Source organism: Notechis scutatus, chromosome 3 (genome assembly GCF_049901735.1).
Source record: "Notechis scutatus isolate UNSWTSFEM ecotype Mainland chromosome 3, rNotScu1.2, whole genome shotgun sequence".
In the NCBI taxonomy this organism is placed as follows: domain Eukaryota; kingdom Metazoa; phylum Chordata; class Lepidosauria; order Squamata; family Elapidae; genus Notechis; species Notechis scutatus.
The window spans coordinates 33,542,813-33,563,889 of record NC_142011.1 but is presented as its reverse complement, the minus strand read 5'-3'; the positions used below and the strand labels follow the sequence as shown (position 1 = coordinate 33,563,889).

The 21,077-nt window shown below is 42.6% G+C and overlaps 1 protein-coding gene across 3 annotated transcripts in view; it reads left to right on the top strand.

Annotated features, from left to right (window-relative positions):
* CBFA2T2 (CBFA2/RUNX1 partner transcriptional co-repressor 2) overlaps positions 1-21,077 on the top strand; it is a 102,381-nt gene that overhangs the window by 15,660 nt on the left and 65,644 nt on the right. The window contains exon 1 of one of the 3 annotated variants that reach the window (XM_087959451.1): positions 7,178-7,281. The exons of the other annotated variants lie outside the window; for them this stretch is intronic. The gene's annotated coding sequence lies outside the window, so the exon portion shown is untranslated. Of the gene's footprint in view, positions 1-7,177; positions 7,282-21,077 lie in introns of those variants that run through there. 3 annotated transcript variants of the gene reach the window in all.

Here is a 21,077-nt window from a genome sequence, read left to right as displayed (position 1 = left end):
CCAGAATATTCGGCCTTCCGGTGGTGGATCTCTTCGCCTCCCCGTCCAACACTCAGCTTCCACGGTTCTTCTCCCGGTATCCATCTCACCGGTCGGAGAATCACAATGCTCTGCGCTGCCCATGGCCCCCAGGGCTCCTATATGCCTTCCCTCCGCTCCCGTTAGTTCCCAGAGTAATACAGAAACTTCTTCAGGAGAGGGCAGACCTTCTCCTGGTGGCTCCCTATTGGCCCAGGCGACCGTGGTTTGCGGATCTCCGCAATTTATCGGTAGCGCCCCATGGAGGATCCCCCGGACAGGGTCTCCTCTCTCAGGGGCCCCTTCTGCATCCGGAGCCTCAATGGCTCCAGTTAGCCGTCTGGAGGTTGAGCGGATCCGTCTGACTAGTGAGAATCTCTCGAGTCAAGTCATCGACACTATTTTGGCCGCTAGGCGACCTTCCACTACTGCAATTTACGATGCCACTTGGAAGGGGTTCTGCAAGTGGTGTAGCGGGTCTCAGATTGATCCCCTCTCTCCCTCTGTGGCTCAGATCCTAGATTTTCTTCAGGAAGGCCTTCGTAAGGGGCTCGCACCTAACACCCTGAGACGACAAGTTTCTGCCCTCTCAACCGTGGTCTCCTGTGATAACTACGGTTCCCTTTCTCATCACCCCCGAATTAGATCTTTCCTTAGGGGTGCCACCAACCTGTGCCCTCCCACTGTTCACAGGTTCCCCACATGGGACCTCAACAAGGTCCTCGTTTCTCTCACACGTTCCCCGTTCGAACCCTTGAGGGATTCATCCCTTCAGTTTCTCACATTTAAGGTAGTTTTTCTAGTAGCTATTACTTCTGCTCGTCGAGTTTCGGAAATAGCAGCTTTGTCAGTCAGGAGCGATCTATGTGTATTCCACGCTGATCGGGTGGTCCTTCGTCCTGACCCCACATTCCTACCCAAAGTTAACTCTCCCTTCCATAGGTCACAGGAACTGGTTCTACCAAATTTTTGCCCTAGGCCCTCCAGGGGCAGGGAGGTCCTCTGGCACACCCTAGATGTTAGAAGGGCCTTGCGTATATATATTAAGCGCACTCAATCCATGCGAAGGTCGGAATCCCTCTTCCTATCCTTTCAACCCAGGTCACTGGGGCTTAAGGTTTCTCCTTCCACCATCAGTCGCTGGATCAGGGCTACTATTGCGAGGTGCTACCTTTCCCATTCTCTGCCCGCTCCGGGTGGAATAACCGCCCATTCCACCAGAAGTGCAGCCACCTCGGCGGCCTGGGCCACGCAAGCCCCCATCGCTGACATTTGTCGGGCAGCCACCTGGACCTCTCCGTCCCCGTTTATCAGACATTATAAAATAGATACGTACGCCTCAGCGGAGGCCTCTTTGGCCGACGGGTCTTACAGAGGGTCATCAGTGATCCGGAGGGGCCTTCGGGCCAGACGGAGTCCCACCCGTGGGACAGCCCAGCTTTGGTATGTCCCAGTCTCTGGATGCTCCGAGCGGCTCGAGGAGAATGGGCGTTGGTTCTTACCTGATCGCCCCTTCTCGGCGAGCCGCGAGGAGCATCCAGCCCCACCCTAATTTCTCCGTCTGGTGGGGAATCTTGCTTCAGCCAAGGAGCCAATAGTAGATTAGATAGAACTAATAACTTCTCTTCTCGTTATCGCAAAAAACTGGGGAGACGCTGCGCGATACCACGTGAGGGGGCGGAGCGTTTCCTCATCTAAAGCTCAGCCTGCAAGAAGAGGACTCAGAAGCACATCCCAGTCTCTGGATGCTCCTCGCGGCTCGCCGAGAAGGGGCGTATCAGGTAAGAACCAACGCCCATTCTCTGGCAAATGCCAAGTGTCCTGCACGGTGTTGGGCTGTAAGCACAACCCCCACCTGTGGACGTCGGGCCCTCATACCACCCTCATGGAGTCTGTTTCTGACCGTTTGAGCAGCCACATGCACATTTGTGGCCCATTGGAGGTCATTTTGCAGGGCTCTGGCAGTGCTCCTCCTGTCCCTCCTTGCACAAAGGCGGAGGTAGCGGTCCTGATGCTGGGTTGTTGCCCTCCTACGGTCTCCTGATGTACTAGCCTGTCTCCTGGTAGCGCCTCCATGCTCTGGACGCTACGCTGACAGACACAGCAAACCTTCTTGCCACAGCTTGCATTGATGTGCCATCCTGGATGAGCTGCACTACCTGAGCCACTAGTTGGGTTGTAGACTCCATCTCATGCTATCACTAGAGTGGAAGCACCGCCAGCATTCAAAAGTGACCAAACCATCAGCCAGAAAGCATAGGAACTGAGAAGTGGTCTGTGGTCACCACCTGCAGAACCACTCCTTTATTGGGGATGTCTTGCTAAATGCCTATGCTTTCTACCTGTTGTCTATTCCATTTGCACAACAGCATGTGAAAATTGATTGTCAATCAGTGTTGCTACTTAAGTGGACAGTTTGATTTCACAGAAGTGTGATTGACTTGGAGTTACATTGTGTTGTTTAAGTGTTCCCTTTATTTTTTTGAGCAGTGTACATTGGTGTCACACACTGCCAGAGAAACATACCTCTCTGGATTCTTTTGAGATATACCTTTATTAGTCCATCTTTTTCACTTGTCAGAAGACTATCTTAGAGAAAGATTAAATTTCATAATTCAAAAGAAGACGATGTTGATGCTATGTCACTAGTTGAAGCCATCTTTATTTCTAATAGGGACATGTGTTCTGTCTTTGGAATATTTCTTAAATAAAGTCCTAAATATATTTTATGAAAATTATATTTATTGGCAAATCCTTTAATGTTAGAGAGATGGGTTTAGCAAAATAGAAACTGTGTAATATGTCCTGCTGGCTGCTTACCAGTAAAATCTACTTGGCATTGAAATAACATTTTTAAAGATCACTGAGAGTTGTCAGAATTATGGATTTTTAAAAGGCTTAAAATAGATCTTTATGGAAAGTTGGTTTAGGGCCTGCAAACACTTCATGTCAACTGCTGCATAGGTATTTATATGGCTGTGCACCATAGCATTCCTACATCAGTGTATGATGCAAGCTTTGTCACTCCAACTCAGTCTGTAGCTCAGTATAAAAACACTTTGACTTTGATTTAGATCATGCTTCTCCAACCTTGGCAACTTTAAGATTTGTGAACTTCAACTCTCAGAATTTCTCAGCCAGCAAAGCAAAGCTGGCTGTGGAATTCTGGGAGTTGAAGTCCACAAGTCTTAAAGTTGCTAAGGTTGGAGACCCTTGATTTAGATGAACCGTTTGTCTTACTGTTTCCATATCTATGGTATGGGTTGCAAAACTCCAGACACACATTAGGTGGCAGGAGAGAGAGACACACACAAGTTGCTTTATCTGGATTTATCTGGTCATCTGGATTTTTTGCAATGCAAACATGATATCTCTAATTCTGATACAAATTACAGGCCTCATTGTTGTATGTTCTTTTGCTTTTGGAATGAGGCTGGTGATTTGGTGCTACTGTATTGTCACAGATTTAATGCAGGAACAATGAATGGTGGATTCTCCTGGTATTTAGTGGATGTCTGAAGTTTTACAGACCAGGTATGACAGTTTTTGATAGAGAGAAATCTAATTTTCTTCATTATAGGATGAAAGAACAAACAAGTGCTTCTTTTAATCCTCATACTTGTGGTCATAGTCATCTTATCCAATATTTAAGGCAAACATGTAACAAAGCCTTACTATTTCTGTTTATGTCTGCTACATCTGAAAGCCCCAGGGCCCTTATGAAACAGTAAAAAAGGCTCCGCCTGCACTCAGTTTCCTTTGGAGGTACAGAAACATCAGCATTAACATAGCTAAATGTTAACCATCTTTTGCTGGGAACTGTAGGGAGGAAGATGGGATCAAGCTGTTGAACTTCTTTGTAGGCAGTTGGCATTTGCCTGAAGCCGCCTGGAGCTGCCACATGTTCTCCTGACATACCGGCTAACGCACTCAGCGTGTGTCAGTTTTTAAGTTTTTAACAAGGCCATGTAGAAGTCACTGCTTTTATCCAGAAAGTCTGGAAGTATACCGAGCCAGGCAAACAATAAGAATCCACAGCATTCACATATGATGATCTCCTCCCCTCCTCTTTTGATTCTACTGCCAAATTAAATCCAGCAAGTTACAATTAATGAAAACATTTGATTGTCGGTGGCTTTAAGGAAAGAAATTGAACACACTGATAGAAAGTAGGCTGCATTTAGCTGTACATTTTTCTGGGGAGCAAGTTTTGTCTCTTAAAATAGCATTAAATAAGGGTGAGTCTTACTGAGAAAGGTGCTTATCTGCATAAATCCAGGCCTTCTTCCCTTTTTGATGTTCTTTTTGTAAAGGTACTGCTGTACTGGAGGACACACATGTATTTGGAGAGGTGAGGGAATGGGGGGGAGGGGCTTTGTTTTGAGATAAGCAATAAAGTAAATAGGTAAGTAAATAAGGAGAAACTTTTTTGACAACCGATTCTGTGGGCGTGGCTTAATTTCTGAGTGTGGCTTGGTGGTCATGTGACTGGCTGGTCATGGCCTGGTGGTCATGTGACTGGCTGGTCATGGCCTGGTGGTCACATGAGCAACTGGGCATGGCTTGGTGGTCATGTGACATGGTGGGTGTGGCCATGTGGCTGCCAAACCAAATACAAGTTGTCCTCGCTTAATGGCCAGTTGCTTAGCAAGTGTTCTAATTTACAACTGACCTCCCCAGAGCTACTTGACCTGTTTTTGGAGTTTTGATAGCCATGCACACACACACACACACACACAAAGTCACTTCTAACCCTGCTATTCTATGATTCTGTAAGGATCTCCTGCTGGAGCAGGGGGTTGGACAAGAAGATGACCTCTGAGATCCCTTCCAGGCCAGCTCTAGATTGCTGTGCTGTTTCAAAGAATCTTCTGAAGCCAGGGTTTGTGTCCTTTCTTCCTCTCCTTTTTTTTCCTCTCTCCCTCCCTCCCTTCATGTATCCATCCATCCATCCATCCATCCATCCATCCATCCATCCATCCTTATATCTCATTCACTTCCCCCTCCCCCCTCTCTCTTTCTCTCTGTCTGTCTCTTCCATGCCCCCTCTTTCTTTGTTTAACCCCTTTCTTCCTTTTTCTTTCTCCCGTTTTCTTTCTTTCCCTTTCTTTTCTTTCTTTTCTTTTTTGTCTGTTCTCTCTTTCTCTCTCTCTCTCTTTCTCTTCCCCGTCTCTTTTTTCCCCTCTCTCTTTCTATCCCTTCCCTTTCTCCTTCCCTCTCTCTTTCTAAAGCTAGGAGACCCACATGAAACAAATTCACACACTTCCAATGAAGTACTTTCCAAACACCCAGCAGCATCGCTCACCTCCCAGGAAACCCCATGGCAGATATAAAAGTGACAAGGATTCTTTCTGCATTGCCCAGAAAGGCCGGCAGGCAAGGCTTCCAGGTCCAAAAAAGGGGCCATGGGCGGGACTTCCTCCCCTCCCTGTTTTGGGGAGATTTTTAAACAAAGGGCTGGGAAGGCACGCGATGCAGCCTCGCCCATCCCTCTGGCAGCTCTGGGCTAGGTAGCGGTTTGGCTTTCCTGACTACCTAAAAGAGAGAAAGGCAAGCCAGCCGGAGCAGAGCCATTGCCACTCGGCTCCCTGCCAGCCTGCATCTCATCCCTGCCCAGACTCTCCAGCAGCTGCTGGGGCTCGCGTGCTTGGAGGTGCAGGGGGGACCAGGAAGCACATAGTCCACCTGCATCAGCCCTCTGCCAGCTGCCCCTCCCTCACCGGGCCGAGCGTTTTGGCAGAGTGTAAGCTGCCGTTGTGAAATCAGTGTGAGCTCCATGGGCTGAAAGGTATAGCTGATGGCAGGGAAGAAAGATCTACTCTGGTGAGGCTTGACTGCCTTTTGGGCCCCGCTCTGCACTGCCACCTGCTCAACCTCTGCCCTGCCTCGGGTCCCGCATCACCCTGTGACAAAGGGACATGCTGCTTTCAGGCCAGGCCAGCCGGCGGATGGGCGAGTGGATAACCCTCAGGGGAGGCATTTTCTCTCAGGCCTCCCACATGAAAGGCCCACGGAAGCTGGGTGGGCACCATGCCTCTCCATGTCCCCCTCCACCCGAGGCAGTCCTTTGGCTGAGTGCAGTAAACCTGGTGTGGATCTTCTTTCCCCGCTGTCAGCATTAGGGCTCGCCATTCTCACAGCGGCTGCCTGCACTCTCCCAAAGCATGCAGGTCAGCAGGCATGAGAGGGAAGGAGCGGCAGGCAAAGGGGTGATGCCGGCAGCATAGTGTCGTGCTCCCTGGTCATCCTCCCTGCCTCTGCCCCCATCAGGCAAGACCCAGCAGCTGAAGAGAATGCAGGCGGGGGGGGGGCGAGATGCAGGCAGGTGGGGACCCGAGTGGCGACTGGTCAGCCCTGGCTCGCCTTCCTCTTTGCCACCAGCAAAACAGGCAAGCTGGTTTGGGATGGTGGATGGGGGCAGCTAGCTAGGACGCGAGCTCTGAGGACTGCAGTGGCAGCCGAGGCCAGCCCGAGAGTTGGGCTTGTGGCGGCGGTGGTGGCAAGGGTGAGGGCAGCAAAGGTGGCATGGCAGTGGTGGCCTAGGCAGGCCCAGGACTGGAATCAGGAGTCGAACGGAGCTTGTGGCAGTGGCATAATGGTGGTGGCATAGGCCGGCCCGGGAGTCAGGACTCAACCAGGGCTTGTGGCGGTGGCGGTAGGTAGGCAACCAGGGTTTGCAGAGCCTCACTCACCCAGGTAGATCCAATCAGGCAGAGCCGCAGCAGAAGGCAGACAGCGATGGCTGGTGGGCAGGCGGAGATGGCACGTGGGTGAGGTAAGGAGGGGTGGGGCAGGCAGGAAGGAAGGGGCAGTCAGTGGCGAGATTTGCTGGTTCTCCGAACTGTGCAGTCATAACAATCAATTCTATAGAATCAGTCTGAAACTGTAGAATCCCACCTCTCATTAAACTAATCCTTAACATTTTAGCTGGGCCTATGCTAAAAGAAGCTGAACTTTTAGATTGCTACCTATGAAGTCAATATAAAAGTGTGAAATTTATGGGGGAAGGAAACAAGAAACAAGCACTTTAATTCTGTCTGGTTCCATATCTATCGATATGCATGAAAATCTCAAGCTTGGATGTATGAAGTACATAGATGGTTGCTTGTCTCAAGTTTGGCCATTATTGTATTTACAATGCCCATTTGTGGTTTTTCAGGTTTTAAATTGAAATCTTTCTCAGGACAAACCTGAAATGCCAAAGAATAAATTGGGGATCTTTGAAATACAAAAGTACTTCTGGTCTCATATCTCTTCAGTTTTGTAAGTTATTTTATATAAGTTATATGAGTTGTAGTTATATAACAGTTGATTGAAACTATCTTGTACAAGTTGACATGAGAGACAATACAAATCAGTGAAATAGGAACGTCTTTGTTTTGGTGTATTTTTTTTCCTTAAAGAAAACTTTGAAGTACCAAAATTAAATAATTACTAAAATGCTAAATATTAAACCAGGGCATATTGTCTTTTTTCTAATCAGATACTATCTAGGTAAATTGTCTGCATTTGTGCTAAAGTCTTCATCTCTTTTAAAAACACACTGTGTAAATGGGAAAAGCCAGGTGTTTGCCTAGAACTGTAGCAGCTGTGAAGCAGATGGAGATGTTTAAAATAGCAAGCAAAATTCACCTGGTCATAGTTAAGGAAAATCAACAAGTGAATTGTTCTCATCAAGATGGAATTAATATAAAATACATCTTTGAATACTGAGAATCCCAGAATCTTCAAGGTTATAGTCTTAGCCTCTCCATCCATTTTTCGATCTTATCTGCTTTTTCATCCCTTTACTACAAGCAAGATCCTAACACACTATCTAGGGCTAGGCTATCTATTTGTAGACCCCGCATTTTTAAGCGCAGACATACACCCTGACTTGCAGGGAAGTGCCAATTCCCACTGTATTAATAGGTCTTCAATTTTGAAATAAGTGTTTATGGAAATACATCCAAATGATGTATAGTTATTTGGATATAAAAAAGGGTAGTTTCCCTCAAATCAAGCCTGGCTCCTGTTGCCTAGATAGTCAAAATAATGTAGTTTTCAAGAATATGGAAATGTTTTGCCATTGTTTTCCCAAAGGATTTTTTAACTTCCTAATATAGCATATAGATAGCTCTGAATTCTCTGCTGGTTTCCAACTGACGTCTACCCAGAATTATCCCTTTTTAACTTCTGAATGTAGACAGTAAGGGAAGGGAAACCCACTTCTTAGAGGAGTTACAGTTCTTTTGGTAGATAGTTTCACATACATTCTGTTGAGAATGTGTCTAAAATTATGAAAATTAAAACAGGAAGTGAAGAATCACAGAGATATTTTGAAATGCATTTAGCAGTGCCTATTCTCTATGAGGAAAGAAAAACGGGGAAAAGAGGAAGTAGTGGAATAAAAGCAGAGAGGGAAGGGCAAAATGCAAAGAACACATTAGTTTCCACTGAATAGGGTAATGGATAGTAATGTACCAAATTGTCCAATAAGCCATACATTAATTCATATTTCCTGGGCCAGTCTGCAAGAAATTTTGGAGTTCTTTTGACTTCTGGACTCCCCTCCCGAATCTTCTCTTTTTTTTTATGGTTTCCTGTCTTAAGTGAAAACCATAACCTTTCGGATTTCTCTAGCAGAGAATGAAAGGCACATGGTGATGGTGTAAGAGGAGACCCTCTCAGTCCCTGTGCTTGGGTGGGCGGGCTGGTCTTTTCATAAACTAATCACTTCCAGCACTGCTGCAGAATCAGACTTTGTGGAGCCAGGAGCAGGGAGCTTGGAATGTTAGGGCAGGCACAAAAGGTCTGTCTTTTTTCTGATCTTGGCCATGTTTTCTCCTCCATACTAATAATCCATTCAATGATATGAGTAAATGTTAATACTGTTGGGGAAAAAACACACATATAAGTATGCATGTGTATTCATCTTTTGGCCTTTGTAGAAACTATATACTAGGATGGTTTTGTGGGAAGAAAGAGATGGAAATACTCTTGTGTCTGCAGTCATGCAATTCTGACTATAGTGGGAATCCCTCTATATAAATATTTGAGGGAGGTATCTACAATTATTATAATATATACGTTTGTGTGTTGTACCCCCTTCTCAGTCATGCAAATACAGTGGGAAAAGTGGACTTTTCTTACTGGGAATGAAAACATGTCTAAAACTTAAAATGTGTTGTTTTAGGTCAAGAGGATTGCTAATTACCAAATGAGCCATTTTTTCTTGCATAGGCAGTTCTGAGTTTATTCTTTAACAATTGAAATCCCTACCTCATGCCAGCCCTGTCTAAAGGGTTGCCCTTGCTGCTTATTTGCAATTTAAAAAAAGAGTGAAAGTACTATTGTCATGCATTGCAAATGACTATATTGGAATCATTATTGTCCGTGGAGCCTCTCATTCATTACTAATATCCCACCTTGATTGAAAGGTTAAAGCCTTCCTAATTCTTCCTTTATGCTATCCAGGACATTAAAAAGTGAAAAGTTGAATTGTATAACTGAGAATACAGAGAATAAAATGAAAAGTGCTCTGCAGTGGAAGTATGTTAGCTCCTTTAAGGAATTCATTTGGTTCACTGTAGTTGTTCCTTCTCAGAACTTCTATTTCCTTTTTGGGGATAATTATAGTCATTTGCATCATGAATGCCTCATGATATGTTTGTGAGCACTATAAAAGTGGAAGTTAGGTTTGTGTTGGGGTGATTGTGGGTGAATTTGAGGATAGTTGTTTCCTTTACCTGATTTGAAGCCATCACTGTGTTAAGTATAGGTGAAACTCGAAAAATTAGAATACTGTGCAAAAGTTCATTTATTTCAGTAATGCAACTTAAAAGGTGAAACTAATATATGAGATAGACTCATTACATGCAAAGCAAGATAGTTCAAGCCGTGATGTGTCATGATTGAGATGATTATGGTTTACAGCTCATGAAAACCCCAAATACACAATCTCAGAAAATTAGAATATTGTGAAAAGGTTCAATATTCTAGGCTCAAAGTGTCTCACTCTAATCAGCTAATTAAGCCATAACACATGCAAAGGGTTCCTGAGCCTTTAAATGGTCTCAGTCTGGTTCAGTAGGAATCACAGTCATGGGAAAGACTGCTGACCTGACAGTTGTGCAGAAAACCATCATTGACACCCTAGGGTGTCATAAGGAGGGAAAGCCTCAAAAGGTAATTGCAGAAGAAGTTCGATGTTCCCAAAGTGCTGTTCCCAAAGTGCACTTTAATAGAAAGTTATGTGGAAGGGAAAAGTGTGGAAGAAAAAGGTGCACAAGCAGCAGGGATGACCGCAGCCTGGAGAGGATTGTCTGGAAAAGGCCATTCAAAAGTGTTGGGGACTTTCACAAGGAGTGGACTGAGGCTGGAGTCAGTGCATCAAGAGCCACCACACACAGATGGATGCTGGACATGGGCTTCAAATGTCGTATTCCTCTTGTCAAGCCGCTCCTGAACAACAAACAACGTCAGAAGCATCTTACCTGGGCTAAAGAAAAACAGAATTGGTCTGTTGCTCAGTGGTCCAAAGTCCTCTTTTCTGATGAGAGCAACTTTTGCATCTCATTTGGAAACCAAGGACCCAGAGTCTGGAGGAAGAATGGAGAGACACACACTGCAAGATGCTTGAAGTCTAGAGTGAAGTTTATACAGTCTGTGTTGATTTGGGGAGCCATGTCATCTGCTGGCGTTGGTCCACTGAGCTTCATTAAGTCCAGGGTCAATGCAGCCGTCTACCAGGAGATTTTGGAACACTTCATGCTTCCTTCCACAGACGAGCTGTATGGGGATGCTGACTTCATTTTCCAGCAGGACTTGGCACTTGCCCATACTGCCAAAAGCACCAAAACCTGGTTCAATGACTGTGGGATTACTGTGCTTGATTGGCCAGCAAACTCGCCTGACCTGAACCCCATAGAGAATCTATGGGGCATTGCCAAGAGAAAGATGAGAGACATAAGACCGAACAATGCAGAAGAGCTGAAGGCCGCTATTGAAGCATCCTGGTCTTCTGTAACACCTCAGCAGTGCCACAGGCTGATAGCTTCCATGCCACGCTGCATTGAGGCAGTAATTGCTGCAAAAGGGGCCCAAACCAAGTACTGAGTGCATATGCATGCTTATACTTTTCAGAGGTCCGATATTGTTCTATGTACAATCCTTGTTTTATTGATTGCATGTAATTCTAATTTTCTGAGATTGTGGATTTGGGGTTTTCATGAGCTGTAAGCCATAATCATCTCAATTATGACACATCAAGGCTTGAACTATCTTGCTTTGCATGTAATGAGTCTATCTCATATATTAGTTTCACCTTTTAAGTTGCATTACTGAAATAAATGAACTTTTGCACGATATTCTGATTTTTCGAGTTTCACCTGTATTGTTTGCTTTCCTATCATTATATATTCTACTGCTTCTGATGCAAAAGTTAGTTTAGCAGTTTAGGAATATTTGCATAAAAGTACATGTTCTCCAAAACACCAAGCTCCTTTCCTGGGTCATCAAAAGAAGGAACTGTTTTGTATCCTCCTTGATTCTGAAGTGAGAATTCTTTTGCTAGTACCCTGAAATATATTCCCAGGAAGTGCTCTGGTTTTCTTCTTGGCTTGACATTGGGCATTAAATAAAAATCCTGTCATTTTGCATAATGTCTGGTGCTAATCAAGATTGTATATTTTGCCTTAATTTTTAAGGGCCAACCATGTTTTGTTTTACTTGGTCTGCTTCTATTGTACTTTGCTATACCTTATTTATTTAATTGGTGATGGTTTTATATTTGAGGATCATTATTGGTTGCAAAGATAAACTGTACCCTTCCTTTAAAAACATATTGGTTGGTATTTTTATTTCTGAAATGGCTTTTCTTCTCATTGTAATACTAAAATTGCTGCTGTGAAAGCCCTCCCCACATTATTGGCAGCAGGATGTGCAGTCAATTGTATTGGATATCTCTACAAGTCTGTTTCATTTTAGTCCACAAATCTCTGATGAAAAGAATGTAAGATAAGCATGAAAATTAGTTGGGCGTGCAGTTTGCTCCTTCCATTTGCTACAAAACTCAATCCTGAAAAACGTTGATTTCACAGCATTGTAATTGTAATTGTTATTGTAAAGCGGTGGTTTCACAGAGTTATTGTTTTCATGATATTGAGCATATCAGATGACCCAACTTTTTTGTGATTGCAAATGTGGACAGATAATTTCCAGAAATAGTTTAAATGTTAAATAATTAAAAGTTTAAAGCATCGACTTTTTATTGCAATATCAACTGTAAATTATGATCCTATTTAAACTACTTATATGTACTGCAGTATCACTGTATGATCAAATGTGGCAAAAGTTCTTGAGTGTCTCTTGTTCCTTTTAGAAACGAGCAGGGAACATTCAGCTGGAATTAGTCTCAGGGAAGTGTGTACCTCTGGTTTCCTAAAAGCTTCATTAAAGCATGCCAAATCTATGGTTGCCTTAAATAATCAATTACTTTTCGTGGAGGCAGCAAATCTGTGAAAACAAACCAAATGATGTCACATCATGAACATTAATACAAATCAGCACAAGTTCAGCTTTGTCGCAGTTCAGGAAATGTACTATGATAGGCACAGAAATTTTGGCTCAAAACTTGATATACCATATTTTTCCAGATTTACTTGTGTTTCCTTATAAGCCTCTTTAAAATAAAGCATGAATAGCCTTCTGTCCTCAGATATTGGTGTCTTAATAAGCTGCTTGGAAGTGTGCGAAAAAACTGAAAAACGAATTCAAGTGATTTTTCTTCTCATTTCAGGCAGCACTATTTATTTTCTTAGAATTTTTGCTGTCTGGATTACAAAATTGCTGGCGGTCTCTAATGTACTCATTGAGCTTAGAATCTTTTTATTGATGCCCAAAATGTATTATATTATGCCATTTTTGGCACATTTATTTTATCCTCTGTATGAATTTGCAAATTTGAATAGGCAAAACTTTTAAAGTTTTAAAGTTAGAATTCATAAAAGACAAGCAAATGTATTATCATTTTACCAGTTTGGCTAAGGTCACCAAACTGACAAAGTTGATATTCCTGAAAATTGTGAGGTAATTGAATTAATGAAACATTTAAAAGCAAGATTAGCTAACTTGCAGACCATAAGCTATTTATCACTTTACTCAGTTTGCAGTCAGATAGCTTGGTACTTAATTATCCCAGGTTAACGAAGAGGATGATTTCAAGGTTGGATGTCTGTCTGTCTGGTTTGTTTGTATGCTGAGCAGACTGTTGGACTAGATAATATAAATGTTGCTTTTTTGTGATTTTGTACATGCATTTGTAGTTCATGTGAGAATTCAGAATTCATTCATTAAATCAGAAATATCGTGCATAAACTTTTGAAAAACTACCTTTGTAGCCATTCTAAAAATTATCTGAGATGAAGAGGACAATCATATGCTCACTGTCATGGCAGTTGTCATTTCCTTCTGTTAGACCTCAAGTGCCTTTTGACAGCTGTATAACATGCAGACTTGTAGCAGATCAAAGTACTTTATTGCATGGATGGTTTGTGTGACTTTGTCTTGGATATCTACACACAATTTCTGCTGGGAAGAAGATAGGCCCTACCTCTTATCCTGGAATTTATGGGTTATGGTCAACTACCTATATCATGTGCCTTTTCTGAAAATATGTCCCAGAAGGTTCCCCAGCACTCCAAAGCAGCTTGAGAACTATGGAGTAGGAGGCATGGAGAAATAACTGCCCATCAGTCCTTAAATAGACAAAATGGAATTTGCCATGCTGTCAAGAAACCAAAAACACGCAATAATCCTGATGGTCACATGAGAAAAAACCTAACCTTCAAATACTGCAAAGCCAGGGAACTTGTGCATATATTAATGAACTTCCCAGCCCTTCTTATTGCTGGCCTGGCTGCCTGAGGCTCTAACATAGTCTATTTTCTGCATACCAGATTTGTTATTTTATGGCAAGTACTGTAATAAAATAATTAAGCATTTAAGGTCTCCTTCAAGCATATACACCGTGGCTTGTGGTGTTTCTAGCAGCTTGTTGGGGGCAGTATGGGTGACTTTGTAAACTGCTTAGAGTGGGCTGTAAAGCACTGTGAAGCTGTATAAAAGTCAGTGCTATTGCTATTGTTTAGGTGTTGTAAAAACGTTTTGTTTAGATCTTGTGAATTGAATATTATATTACACAAATATAGAAGTAAAGACAAATCAAAGCGGGTATTACAATGCTATTTTCAGGAGATGTGTGCTGAAAAATACTAGTTAGTCCTCGTGTTAATGTAGAAGGCATTCACTTGGGAGAAGAATATGCAATCGAATATGCTTAGCAGCTTGTAAAATATCTAACTATTTCAGGAAAGTTTGTTGCAGGAAGATATGACACTGGTTTTTAGGGTGCAATGATGAAACTGCATTCAAGAGAACATGGTTTGCAGTACTTGGGAAGGAAGTGGCTTTGCAACTCATGGAGGTTGATTTTACTGGTTCTGTGGGTCTTATCTTGTTGATTGGCTGGATTCACACAATAGATTAAACCACAATGTAGTTTATTTGGTTTTGGATTACTGTGTACAAAGCATCATGTGCTATATAAATCCTATAATTAAACTGTGATTAAACCTACCGTATTATTATTACTATTATACTGTACATTTATCCTACTTTTTATATACTTTGGCCAACTCAAGATGCTGAACATAACAAATACACTGCTCAAAAAAATAAAGGGAACACAAAAATAAGACCTCCTCGATCTGAATGAATGAAATATTCTTATTAAATACTTTGTTCATTACATAGTTGAATGTGCTGACAACAAAATCACTCAAAAATTATCAATGGAAATCAAATTTAGCGACCCATAGAGATCTGGATTTGGAGTTACACTCAAAATTAAAGTGGAAAAAAACACTACAGGCTGATCCAACTTTGATGTAATGTCCTTAAAACAAGTCAAAATGAGGCTCAGTAGTGTGTGGTGGCAGAGGCCAGAGCATGCTGCAGCCATGCCTTTCTTCCTTTCCTCCCAGGAGAAGAAAGACGCAGGCAATGGAGGCCAGAGCATGCTGCAGCCGTGCTTTCCTTTTCCCCTGGGAGAAGGAGGACATGGGTGGCAGTGGTCCTGGGGGATGAAAAGAAAGTGAACGTCCGCCGCGATGATATTCCAGGAGGGCGGGGTGGGCAGAAGTACCAGGGCTCCTGCACATGGGCACCTCTGCCACCCCTCTCAGCTCCAGTGCAATAAAGAAGCCCTCAAGGGCCGGCCACCCACCCGCTGGCCAGGCCAGGCTGGAAGCGGTGCGTCCCTTTGGGAGAAGGAAGAAAACAAGCGGCACTGCTGCTTCAGCCTCCATTGCCCGCGTCCTCCTTCTCCTGGGGGAAAGGAAGAAAGGCGCCGACCACAGCAAATTGCACACAACATATGCAGCTCGGGACATCTGCCCTCCCGGTCTCGCCAGATGAGCCCGGGGATGGGGCAGCCAGTGCTCCCGCCTGGGATGGGTCCACACCAGCAACAAAGTGAGCCAAGCGAGCCTGGGAGTGGTGGGAGGGCCCTTGGGAAGCTCCGGTGACGCTGGGGAGGGGGGTTAGTGCGACTTGCAGGCTTACCTTTTAGCAGGAAGATCACAGCTGCTCCGTTGGGGCACAGGGCCAGGCACCATGTGGGAAGTCAGGTTAAGCCACGAGGACCCAGTGTGGTTTGAGGAGTGACTGGGCGGGACGAGCGTCAGGCGGGACAAGCGAGAATCGGGTGCGAGCGGATGACCGGTTCAGGGGTGTGGCCAGCCAGAAGTCACTACCGGTTCGGCAACCCACGCCAAATTATCGCTACTGGTTCTCCCGATCCGGTGCGAACTGGCGGAATACCACCACTGGTATACATGTATAATCTTTCTAGACATGAAAAACTAAAAAGTTCAGGGCTGTTAAGGTATCCATTACCGTATTCTGAATTCTGAATTGTGTTCCTTCATCCATTATTGTTAAGCTCAGGGTTTTAAAGAAGTTTATTGGAACTGCCTTTGGGAGCACAATGGTGTGATTTGGACTCCAGGAATTTTAAAAGCCTGCTTTAATCATTGGCACCCATCTTTAGATGTATAATTAATGGGAGCCAAGCCTTCTTAATTTATGCTGTGTTTGCTGTGATGGCTCAAAAATCCCAGAAGTACTAAGCCATTAATACGTGGCTATGCTCTGAAGCATATTTTCTTAACTCAAACCACTGGGACTTCCTATCAGGGAGGGGGGTCTTCTGTAAGCATGCAATTCCTGTGTTTAGTATTTCTCCCCCAACATCAAAAGCCAATAGTTCCTTCCCCTTCCCCACACCCTGCTTGCTAATTGCTTGCATGTGTCACATTTGAATTGTTGCAGATATTGTGGCCAAGATAGGGGAGGCAATTTTTCAGGAAAGATGTACATGCTCTTGGATGTCTTCCGAGAATGAATGTGCTAACTTACAAAAGTGTTCTACCAGATCTGGTGACAGTTTCAAAGAGCTTCCCTATTGGTCTACTGCTACAAGCATGTGTATTTATTTAATGTTTTAGCCCACAAAAGCTAAAAATACATAGGTTTGAATTCTTTTGTAAATCATCCATCTTAATAAGAATTAATTTAAACATGTAGCTCTCAGGTTCTTCTCCTTCTCAATAAGCATGGCTTCAGCCATCTAAAAGTTGCCCACTTCTGTTTATAGCGTGGGGATCATTACAAGTGGGCCCTGCTCTTAAAAGATAATTTGGTGGAAATAATTGAATCAGATATTGCTGATCAGTTGAGCACATAGAACAGCATCTTCAGTCACAAGTAGCTTCTTGAGATGCCAACATGAAAGTGGAGGCATAAAAGTATATTATTATGCTCTTACTATTAACCCGTTATGGATAGAGTTTTATGGGAATTAAACATGGAAGTTATTTCAATATAAATTATGGCAACAGATTTTAATTTATACAGCTGGTAAATTGAATGAAGAAAGCAAGCTTTAAAAGTATTGGAATTTGGATTCCATATAGCAGGAACAAGTGGAACAAGTCTTACCGGGCCGCTGGTTTGCTGGGCGCTGCCATCTTTTTGATGAAAAAGTGCTTCCGGTGAGCTTTTCCGGGTAGAAAGCTCACCGGAAGCACTTTTTCATCAAAAAGATGGCGGCGCCTGCTCTCGGTGAGCTTTTCCAGGTAGAAAGCCATTTCTACCGGAAAAGCTCACGAGCGCTAAGCGCCGCCATCTTTTTGATGAAAAGTGCTTCCGGTGAGGTCACCGGAAGCACTTTTTCATCAAAAAAAGATGGCGGCGCCCAGCTAATGCCGGTACCGGGCCGCGCCATAAAAAGGTTGGGGATACCGGGCCGCGGCATAAGAAAGGTTGGGGATCACTGCCATATAGAATGGAAATATATTACAAAAGCAATTTTCTCAGTGGTGGTATTCTACCGGTTCTGCCGAGCCGGTAGCAGCGATTAGCAGCAGAGACTGAACCAGTTCTCTCCACTGCTCTGCTGTTGGGCCCACCCTCCCTCCCGCCCGGGTTCTCACTTTTATCCTCTGAATTTGAAGCGCGGAAGAGTGCCGCACGGCAGCTGTTGAAGCGACCGGGATCGTGCAGGCTTGCAGGAGGTGAGTTAGAACACCTCTGTGCCTGCACAAACGCCTCTGCACCTGCGCAAAGTGCATGTTTGGCACATGTGCACATGCAAAGTATGTGCATGTGCGCAAAGCACTCCCACCAAGCCACGCCCACTGAACCGGTGGTAAAAATATTTGACTCCCACCACTGAATTTTCCCCTTTTTAGTTATTTTGCTATGCCCATTTATGGCTTCTAGGTGGATTGAGCTATAACACTGAGGGATTGGCTCTGGAATTATTTGATGGCTGTTTCTGTTGTCTCTTGTATCACTTGGGCATCACTTTGTTAAACATCACAACCTTAACAGGTTGGCAGTTAGATTGGCACAAGGAAACCCCAAGTTCAAGTCTTCCATTTGTATTGAAGGCCTTACTCACAGGATAGTTGAAAGCATTACATACACCCTTCTTGGACTCCAGAACAAAGGGGAGTCTGAAATAACAAAACTAATGAATATCATATACATTTGTCCATTAAAGTATTTACACACACACACACACACACACACACACACACACACACACACACACTCACTCACTCACTCACTTGCAAAGTCGGGTGAGACCTGTGAAGGTTTACATGAAACATCTCATGTTTGTTAGTTTGCCAAGGTTCTGTGGTTTTTTTGCTTAAGAGGTTTTATGAAAGTTGCTTCTTATTTACAAAACTCTCAGAATTTGCCCTCCCCCCTCCAAAAAAAGGCTCCAAAGCAAACAAAAAACACAAGGCTTTTGAAAAGAGGCAATCCATTGTCCATAAGGTGCTGTCCTGGTCTTTGAAGCTCTTGCTCACTTGGGGTGCTGAATAGTTGTAGCACAATATCATTTGTACTGTTGGCCAAAAGCAAATTACGTGTCTTTTAACACATTAATGTCAGATTAAATGAAAGCTGCTGGTAGATGTGGATTTAGTGACATCAGTTCGCAAAGATCCCTGGTAACAGAGACAGCAAGCAGCGGGGAAGCAAAAGAGAGCTAGATAGAAGGTAGGTGTGTGTGTGTGCCTTTGTGATTGTATGTATGTATACATCTATACATAGATACACATATCTAGAGATTTTGGCAAGGTAAAGAGCTGCTCTGTTTGGCAGGACTTCCCCATCTGGGATCCATCTGTGTTTCTCTGTAATCGGACAGGCAGCTCTAGCCAGTGAAAAATCGCAGATGTGAGAGAGCTGACACATGTCCAGCTAATGAAAAGAGAAGGAAGGCTAGACTGAGCTTGAAGATTAAGAGCCACAAAAGAGGGACCATTTTTATTCATATTTTTAAAAAGCCTTTTCCAACAGTGGCTTGGTTTGTTTTAGCATTTGAGTATATACGGTAAGCAAACTGCTCTGGATATTTATCTAAAGGTTGTAGATGTCAGGATTGTTAGGTATGTGTGTGTACATGCTTAAATTAGAAGCCTAATGTTCTCGTTGTAATGTGCCTGTGTGCCTTTGTAGGCAAAAAGAAAATGTACAGATGATGTCCTCTTTTCTTTTTAACCATTCTCAGTTTGAGTGCAATGTTGCTTGGTATGTCAAAACTTCATTAGAAGAGCTGAATGCTTACATGGATTTTTTGCAGTTCCAAAAATAGCTAACAGCACTAAAGGTCCATTTTTCTTTTATTATAGCTTGGAGGGATGCTAGCTTTCCAAACTCTATTTGTCTTCAAAACTGTTTGATCGTTTTGTGATGCATTTATTTATTAATATTTCATATTTCTTAACCACCCTTCTCCCTCGTGCACATGTGTGTGTGTGTGTATTTCACAATAAGAAATGATGGATGGATGGATGGATGGATGGATGGATGGATGGATAGATAGATAGATAGTCATGGCTCATATGCTGCAATAACTTCAAAATCTAGTGAGTTGGCTTTTATTAAAATAATTGTAACTTGGTGTTTTCATTTTACAGGTTGTTATGCTTATGTTACTGGCTTTGTACATATTGGATTTAAAAGGCAACTGATAGAGTTGCCCATGATATTTATGGTACACACAGATAAACACACAAACATCCAAGACAAGTTTATTTTGTTTCATTCTTCTCTGTGTTTTCTAGCAAAACAATGAGTCTTTCCTTAGATGAAAAATGATAAATTGAAGACTCTCTGGTACATTTAGCTGCTTATGATCAATTTTCTCAATTTGAGACATCTTATTATAGTAGCATAATGTCATCTTTAGCAACGTAGGTAGCAATTTGTAGTAACATACTGATGCAAAACAAATGCAACATAACTAGGCATTATTGTTTCTTTTAAGTGGTCCGGTTAAAGCAGTTATTTTTCTCCTAAAATTGTCAGTAATTATGCCACAATTCATCATATTCAGCATTCCTAGAATCTATTCAGTTTCAGTTCTATATAATACTATGGTTAAAATACAATTAAAGCTTGTTTTTTTAATTGAAACAAAGTGAACAAAGATAAAACAAATATACAAGAAGGACAGACTTGGGAGCAGCCATATATAATGTCCATCGTGTATTTTTTAAATAGGATTTCAAAGTCTGAGATACCACAAAAAAGTAGAGAATGCTAGATGAGACATGAGATAGAGAACAAGAAGTAAATACAGATGAGGACAGAAGGGAAAAATACCTGAAAAGGGGGAACTATCACTAATTTAATATCACATGATTAATAACTATAGAATGTTGAGAAAGAATGTAAAGATTTTGAACATTCTTATACATAACACATGAAAATAAATGTTTCCAAGGAGCACCCAAAAACCAACAAATTACAATATCAGCTGAATTTGAGAGGAGAATGTGAGTATAAATTGCCATGATAAATGATAGAACTTGCCTTGAAGAGAGTGATAGACTGGATGTAGGGACAGGAGATTGTTATTTAATAGTGATACTATGATATTTAGCAACTAAAGTTAAAGCAAAACATGTATATCCATGCATATTTGTTCTTTTTTTCCAGCTTCAATGTTTCCAGAGTTGATGGGCTATGCAAATCTGGGGGAAAAAACACATATAGAGAACAAATGTATATAATAAAAGGAAATAACCATTGTATCAATGGTTATTTGTAACCAATAATCATTGTATAATGATGCTTTCATGAATATGCCAACCTATATTCAATATATAAATAAATACAGAATATTATTGCTGTATTCTATGTAAACAGAAAGGAGTAGGTTTATTAGAGAACCAATCTGGTTTTATGGTACAGTACAAGATACCCTACAAAATAGTAAAAGGCAAATCGCAACACAAGACTTCAGATGGCAATTCTGCTAAAAGTGCTATGTCCCATTGAGTTCATGGAAACAAATATCTCTGCCAAGGTATGCAAACAGGTAGGATGAAAAAGAGTTTATAAAAAATTCAAGGTATGTGGAGAATAACCAAATTTTTAGCTGCTACTTCTTACACCTGATTAAAAACAATTCAGTTACTCAAATGTCAGGATGAAAA